Source organism: Sinocyclocheilus anshuiensis, unplaced genomic scaffold (genome assembly GCF_001515605.1).
Source record: "Sinocyclocheilus anshuiensis isolate Anshui unplaced genomic scaffold, SAMN03320099.WGS_v1.1 scaffold188, whole genome shotgun sequence".
NCBI lineage: Eukaryota > Metazoa > Chordata > Actinopteri > Cypriniformes > Cyprinidae > Sinocyclocheilus > Sinocyclocheilus anshuiensis.
Window position 1 is genome coordinate 2,606,581 of NW_015555768.1, and position 8,731 is coordinate 2,615,311.

General features: G+C 36.8%; 1 pseudogene; it reads left to right on the top strand.

Moving 5' to 3' along the window:
- The first annotated feature begins 1,282 nt into the window (after positions 1 to 1,282).
- The window catches only part of LOC107674292 (intraflagellar transport protein 81 homolog), a 15,167-nt pseudogene continuing 7,718 nt past the window's right edge, over positions 1,283 to 8,731 (top strand).

Below are 8,731 nucleotides of genomic sequence, written 5' to 3' on the forward strand. Positions count from 1 at the left end.
CAAATTAAAGAAAAGATTTTAAACAGTAGCCTACTTAGATTCCAGATTAAAAATAGTTTCATAACAGTTTTATAATAATGTGTAACCTATAACACGTAAATAATAATCGTTTTATAACGTAGTTTTAGAATAATGTGTAACTTACACCAGGTAAATGATGATAATAATAACAACAGCTATACAATTATTATTATTATATAATTATATTAATAATGATGATGATGATAAAAAATTGGGACAAAGGATAGCTTTCCTCTGTGATATAATAGGCCCGCCTTATTATTAAAAACACTAAAAAATTAACATTATATTAAGCTTATCAGATCATTATGTAGTGCCCATTTGAATTTAGAAATGTCATGAAAATTAAATAAAAAAAAGCTTTTATATATCTTCTCCACGGGCCACCTGAAGTATAGACCCCTAGCTATATTTTAAATACTACCTAGCATGTCATTGCAGGTACTTAGTTATAAGTTATGTTTTTGTAAACCAAGTTTATTTAGTAATCAGTGGCTATTTGGCAACTTAATAAAATAACACCCTAAATAAAATGCATAACTATCCACTGACAAATTCCTGTAATTCACAGAGATTGATATTATATATCACCTCTGAAGTGTTTAAAATCATTTTTCCAATAATTGTTTTGCTTATATATTATTTAAATTTAAATTTATGATATTTTCTTTCAATCAGGTACTAAACTTTGCAGTGCAGAAACCATTAAAAGTCTTTTATGGAGACTTTTATTTAAAAAAAAAACAAGAAATCTCTTCAGATGACCAACTTCCTGTTAGCAACCAGGCCTTGTGTGACAACGGTTCCTAGGCAGAATTTGTTGATGTGTTCGCGGTACACGCAGTTACACAGCGTATATAAGTATTTATCGTTTTAATTTTGCTAAAGTCAAATAAAAAACGACATTCTGTGACAGCGCTCAGAGAACTATACACCGATAATCAACTCGACAATTAGCTAGTTGGGGAAAAAAGTATGTTTCAAAGCATCGCAAGCTAGTGAGGGTTTTTTATTTCTTAGGTTTGAAACCCACAAACCCTTAAAGATGAGCGAACAGCTCAAATGTATCGTTGATCAGCTAAACAGGGAGCCTTTTAAGAAAAACCTCTCATTACATTCGACTCTCTGGAGACGCTCAGAGAACTATACTCCGATAATCAACTCGACAATTAGCTAGTTGGGGAAAAAAGTATGTTTCAAAGCATCGCAAGCTAGTGAGGGTTGTTTATTTCTTAGGTTTGAAACCCACAAACCCTTAAAGATGAGCGAACAGCTCAAATGTATCGTTGATCAGCTAAACAGGGAGCCTTTTAAGAAAAACCTCTCATTACATTCGACTCTCTGGAGACAATGCAGTTGCTGCAGACTTTAAATGATGTTCCGGCTGAAATTGATCCAAAGGTAAGTCAAAAATCATCTTTATTATTAACTTACTGATACACAATATCAGTTAATTAATATAATACAGAACAGTACATAACTGTATTCTTTGTGTCAGTATCTGTCATCTGCTTTTTATTATCTATATTATATTTGAGAGACTGGTGAGCTATACAGACCTTATCTGTCAGTTATTTATATATTGTAAGTGTGTTTTTCACACTTTATCTTGTCTCTTTATCTATCCATGTATCTTTTGTTTCAGCAAGCCATTGATATACGTGAGGAAATGCCTGAGCAGACAGCTAAGAGAATGTTTACTCTTCTGGGGATGCTGAAATATAAACCTCCTGGAGGAATGTCTGAAGTGTAAGACCGAAATAGTGCAAAATGTTACAGAGTATGAAACTGGGCATATTTGGGTACCATATATATGGGAGCCAAGTTTGTTTTCTGCTATCCTAACAGAAAGATGAAATGGATTAAAAGTTTAGAATTTGTACTCTTGTACATTTAAGTACTTCATATATCTTTGAAATGTGTATTCCTTCGACAGAAGCAGTTTTCGTCAGGGTTTGGTGACTGGCAGTAAGCCTGTGGTGCACCCCATCTTGCACTGGCTGTTACAGAGGATTCCAGAGCTGAAGAAGAGATCGTACCTGGCCAGATTCCTCGTCAAACTAGAGATTCCTGCTGAGTTTCTCCAAGATGATATAATTGCTGAGACCTACCACCAGGTATGACTACTGAACATATGGCTTAAAGTAATAGTTCACCCAAAAATGAATGACGTGACATGTGGCCAAGTATGGTGACCCATACTCGGAATTAGTGCTCTGCATTTATCCCATGCTAAGTGCACACACACAGCAGTGAACACACACACACCATGAACACACACCCGGAGCAGTGGGCAGCCATTTATGCTGCAGCGCCCGGGGAGCAGTTGGGGGTTCGGTGCCTTGCTCAAGGGCACCTCAGTTGTGGTATTGAGCAGAGCGCTGTACATTCACTCCCCCCACCTACAATCCCTGCCGGTACGAGACTCGAACCCGCAACCTTTGGGTTACAAGTCCGACTCTCTAACCATTAGGCCACGACTTCCCCCTAAAACTGACACAACCTCAAGCAATCCAAGAAGTAAACGAGTTTGTTTCTTCATCGGAACAGATTTGGCTGAGAGTCCAAACAGCTGATAAAAACGTCACAATAATCCACAACTTAAATTCAGACTCAATTAACATCTTGTGAAGTGAAAAGCTGTTCAAACTATCATTCTGACGGCACCCATTCACTGTAGAGGATCCTGTGGTGAGCAAGTGATGTAATGCTAAATTTCTCCAAATCAGTTCTGTTGAAGAAACATACTCGTCTACATCTTGGATGACCTGAGGGTTAGTAAGTTTTCATTTTTGAGTGAACTATTCCTTTAAGCCTTTAAAAACAACAACAACAACAACAACAAAAATGCTTTTAGATTCTATTCTATTCTATCTGTTTTGATCTTTAGCACACATTCTGGCACTTTACACACAGTGAGTGTAAACTGTTGTCTTTTTTTTCAAGACTATATATATATATATATATATATAAAACATTATTTATTTAATTCATCAGAAATTAAATTAATGACATTTAATTTGAAAATGTATTGCTGGCAAATAATTACATTACACAAATCAGTGTCCCAAATTTTTATGATAAGCTTGCAAAAAATTGTAAAAAGAGCTCATATAATATTTTGTGTTATATGAAAAACGTCCTAGGATATATTTTGTATAAATAATTATATATAATGAATTAATTATGTATTATTCAGTATAAATAATGATTGCTTACTTTAAAAAAAAATTGTCATTTGTTGTGAATGCTAAAGCCTCTTTTGTACCCTGTTTATATACCTCCTATAGATTCTGTTTGTGTATTTTTGCATGATTTTAGATTATCAGATGTTTATTTTTTGTGCTTTATTCTAATGTTTTCATTCTGTTGTTTTTATAGTATGAGGAGCTGGTGGAGGGATTCAAGAACATCCACAAAGAGTGTGAACAGCTGAAGAGCTCAGGTTTCTCCACTGCTGAGATTCGACGGGTAAGAAAGCCAGTGTTGCTGAAGTCCCATCTGGTCATGTAGAGTTTCACATTATATACACAATAATAATGTGTTGCTGCAGGACATTGTTGCAATGGAGGAGGAGAAGGACCAACTCATAAAAGGGGTGGAGCGGCTTAAAAAGAGGGTAAGAAAGACAGAATGCTACTGAATCTGTTTGTGAAACTAAATATAATTATGGAATCGCACCTGCAAATACACACATTTGCTGAGAACTATCAAAGTCAACTGCTGAGGTCATTGTTTAAAAGGCTTAAATGGAATAATGAATGCATTTAAATCCACACAAAATAAAGGACCACCATTGCATCTGAAATAAAAACAAAGTGGGTTTAGGTTGACTAATTATTTAACAATTATAAAATATTTTTTTCTGAAATAAATGTTCATAGCCACAAAAGTTCCGAAGCTCAAATCGGAGCTGAAAATTCCATGTACGCATATGATCATAACTCCTTGCAACTCCCAATAATACTATATATATATCTATATATTTTTTTTAAACCATATTCAAAACCATTCCTGACAATTCACAAATTTAGAATAGAACATGTGAAACAGCTTGGTGATGCTGTTCTCGTCCACTAGGTGGAGGCAGTGTCAAACCACCAACGCATGCTGGAACTGGCCAGACAGCTAAGAGTGGAAAAAGAAAAAGAAGAATCTCTTGCTCATCAGAAACAGGAGCAGAAAAACCAGGTACAGACAGTCTGAATATTTGCACGAATATGTCAGTTCGTATGTTTATGTCTGAAGAAACTCATTGGAGCTCCATGACCTATTTTCAATCAGTCATTGTCTACTGGACATTCTGATAGCTCAGGCTGTGTTTTGTCTCTCTTGTAGCTCTTCCAGGCAGAGCAGAGACTGCAGAGATGTCAGATCCAGCTCAAAGACTTGCAGCAGGCTGGTACAGATGAAAAGCCAGAGAGTAAGTTGCTATACTTAAGGACTCCTGTCGTAGAATGACTGACTGAGTTTAAGCATAGGTCATGGGTTCGATTCCCAGTGCACACCCATACTAAAAAATGTATGTGAGTGATTCCTTAAATAAGATTATTTTAAAGTGCCCCTATTATGCCATTTCGAATATTGCCTTTCATGCAGTGTGTAATGTATCTGTATGTGAATGTAAACGATCTGCAAAGTTGTAAAGCCAAAAGTGCACGATAAATAAAGTTATTGTCTCCCAAAAGAAAGAATTGACTAAACAAGTCGCCAGTAATTTGAATTCTACTTCCGTGATGGCTACACGTCACAGGGTAACAGATTTGCATAATGTTCTACGATGGCCAGCCGCAAACAACTTGACCCGCCCTCAAACACTGTAGCTTGTTCAAGTCGAGAAGATGCTGTCTCCTATGCTATGAAAGTAAATTCGTTTTATTTTCACTTCCGAAAGATTAGGCTGCAAAGAATCAGTGGTTAAAATTCATTTTTTCCACTGTACCACAGCAGTACAACCGCAATCTTCCTGTCATTTTACTGATGACTGCTTCTCTAATCTCGGGGAGTTCAACACGGGATTTACAAAACACTTGCTCTTGAAAGATGATCAGTAACTTTGTTTTGCAGGCTATCTTTATTCATGCAGGGTTGAGTAATATGTGATTTAGTGTTTGCCCCTTAAGCCTTTGATGCCCATCGTGCCCAGAATGGAAACACAGGATAGAGGTGACCATGTGGCCTTCATACCTGTATGGAGAGATGATGCACTTGTCCTGCATGTCTTTGAACTTGAAAGAATGTTTGATGTTCTCTGATTTGCTAATACAACAATGGGCATTTATTTCATATGTAGTTGCCAGATGTCCATTATCATAGCCTATTACATGGCTCTTTTCATTCTGATTGGTCAGTGGCGGCATTCTGATGTCAAATATTTTAGACTGTATAATCGACCTTTGTCCCAGGCAACTGATCATCCTACATACAGTGGTTTCCAAAGGTCTATGGGGCCATTGACACAAAATATGTTTTTGCATTTAAAAATGCGAAATGCTGGGCAGTGGAATAGAAAAAAGGTCTAGAGATGTGTTTTTTTAAAAGGCAAACTTCTTTTTACTTAATTACTGTGTTTTTCAATCGCCATTTCAAACACGTCCATCTATCACGCGTTTACATAGAAAAACAATGTAAAAGCAGTGCAGTAGAATGCAAAACCACATTCTAAAACCACCACTAGTGAGAATTCTTCTATTTTGCATTACATTTGTTTATCAGCATAGTGTTGAGTTTGTCCGTCTTTTGCTTGAATGTGCTCCAGCATGATTTTAGATGTTCCAGAGGAAAAAAAAATTATATGTAAAAAAATAAAACTAAATAAACTTACTAAAACTCTCTAATATTCTAATTTATATTAAGAAAATGTGGGAGTCAATAAACCAGCAAGAAGTTATTAAAAAAAAAAAAATTTAAAACACATTTAAAATATAATTAATTTGTGTGTTTAGGCTGCTATTATAGTCCATAAGAAGGAGGCCAAGGTGGAGGAGTTGCAGGAGGCCCGTGAGGAGTTGGCGGCTGTGGAGAGAGAACTGAACATGAAGAGCAGTCAGGCACGAGAGCGGGGCGGAGCGGAGCTGATCCGTGGAGATGAGGTTCTGAAAACACACAGTCACTATCTACAACACATAGAAACACAGCTGCAAGTGCTTCAGGGTATACACACAAACTCATTCTGTTCTATTTAAAAAATATTACAACATTTATTGTATTAAAACTTTATTGTGTTACCTAAATCACCAGAATTGGCTTGTTTCATGTGCAATAGAAAACCAAATTTGCAAGGCATAAAAACATATAGTATGTACACTTAAAGGATAAGTTTGCAGATTTCCAACCAGCTTTGTTTTGTTACAATGGCAGTTGGGTATGTAAATGAGCAGTATGTACTCCTCTGTGTTATTTGTGCCATTTATTTGCTAGGAAAATTCTGCCAGATGCACATTTGCACCATCAGATGTAATTTTGCTGGTTTTGACAGCTCCAGGGCTTTTTTTTTTTAAACTAGATCAAACTTCTGCATTTTGTTTACTCCTTTCCGGATCAACAGAAGGATGGCACCAAAATCAAAAGTTTTTGGCAAAAGAGAACACCACTGCCCATTTTCTCTTTTTTTCCTAATCATGTAGGACCTATTTCAAACCATTTTTCAGGTTTCTACTGCATAGACAGGCAAGTTTTATTAAAAGCCCATCTTGCCAGTGGTGAATTAGCCCTTTAAGCGGCACTGCTCCAATAGGGCAGGTGACAGTTATGCCATCTGGCTCGAACTTTCTCACACTGGCCCCGGAGCCAGAGCTGTAATGTTTTTTCCCAGGACATTTCCCGGAGTAACTGTCAGTGATGAACAGGCCTGTGTCTGTTTCTGAGACCTGTGAATTATCCTGTCCTCACTTTTTGCTGTCTGTCTGCAATTTTTTATTTTTTAACAAGCAGACGTTCCATTCCCTGGCTGGCCTTGGGCAGAGATATTTGCAGGCCGAGCAGATAGAGCGTCTCCCTGGCTAAAATAGCCACCATCCCTCCCCCAATTCTGGACTTCCTGCAATTTTATCAGCCTCTCCATGATAACACTCACTTCTGTCCATGGCTCATCCAACCGTGAACAGCAGCAGCCAACTGATGGATAGCTGAAACTATAGAGAGAGTATGTGTCTATACATGTGATAGGGATGTGCAAGTCTGAGCCTCTGAAATAGGCAATAACCAAGTATGGTCAACTTGTGGCACAATGTAGAAGGAAGAATGGCTTTTGGAGCAGTGGGAGACCCAGTTATGACTCAAATTAAATAATCACAGGTAGATGATGGGAAAAAAGAAAGAAAGAAAAAGTAAGAAACAGTTCCATGTTCCCAGGGTTAGGGTTATGATTTCCAACTTTTTCTGCTTATTTCTAAACTTAATAAAAATAAGATTAATTGAGTTAACAAACATTTTGAAAAGGTATTCAAAAGATGATTTATTTTTTATTTTTATTACAATACTGAAAGCAAAGTTAGATAAGAGAATATAGTTTTGTTTGCATTTTAGTAAATAAAAAAATTATTAAATCCTGATCCACACTCCTTGGTGGCAGTAATGCATCTTATGATGTATGCCAACTGCCACAAAAATCCCTAATAAGAAGAAGGACCCTGCGAACATACATAGATGGATCTGTAGGTCTGTCTTGTGTTTTTCAGTTCTTCATATTCACACACACACACACCCTCATGTTTCCCTTAAATGAATATTCTGGGTTCAATACAAATTCAACTCAATCAACAACACTTGTGTTATAATGGTAATTACTACAAAAATTAATTTCTATTAATCCTCTTTTTCTTCAAAAAAGCAAAAATCCTATTGTGAGACACTTAAGGCTCAGGTATACTTTTTGTCATGTCCCGCTCCGTCTCGCACACAGTTGCACACACAGGTCTTTCATAATGTTTTCTTTTCACAATGAGCATGGATGGAATCGGCTTGTTCTTTTAAAATGCTCTGAGTATCACTGTTGTCCGCAAGGATACAAAAACTGGCCTGCTTGGGAGACAGAGCAGAACATGGACAAGAAGTATACTTTTGGCTTTAAAGTACAATGAAATTGAATCAGGCAAGAGTTCACCAAACATGACCTGTGTAACATTCATGTTTGGTGAACTCTGACCTACGAATTTTAACTACGTGAAGACGTGATCAATAGAATTCAATTCAATTCAAGTTTATTTGTATAGCGCTTTTCACGATACAAATCGTTGCAAAGCAACTTTACAGAAAATTAATTGTGATTATATGTTGCAATCAAACTTGTAGAAAAAATTTGGTAGTTTATGTTGTTTCAGGGTTGGCATCATCAGAGGTCCTCTGAGGGGTTGGCATCATCTCTTCTCAGGTGTTCGGTCATCTCAGGCCTTTGTAAGGGTTGGATCCAGACAGAAGCTTGTGTAATTCCTAGTTACCATGGAATGTCAATCCCGTGGCAGAAACAGAGAAACAAATAGAGACATAATTAGCGTAGCTGCTGTTCCAACCAAGCAAAAATGATTTGTTCAACCCAAGCTAAGGAATACTAATGTGCATTTGATCAGATATAACTGTAGTACAAGATTATGTATTATTATACAATGCTTGGCCAAAGAGCTGTGTCTTTAATCTAGATTTAAACAGAGAGAGTGTGTCTGAACCCCGAACGTTATCAGGAAGGCTATTCCAGAGTTTGGGAGCCAAATGC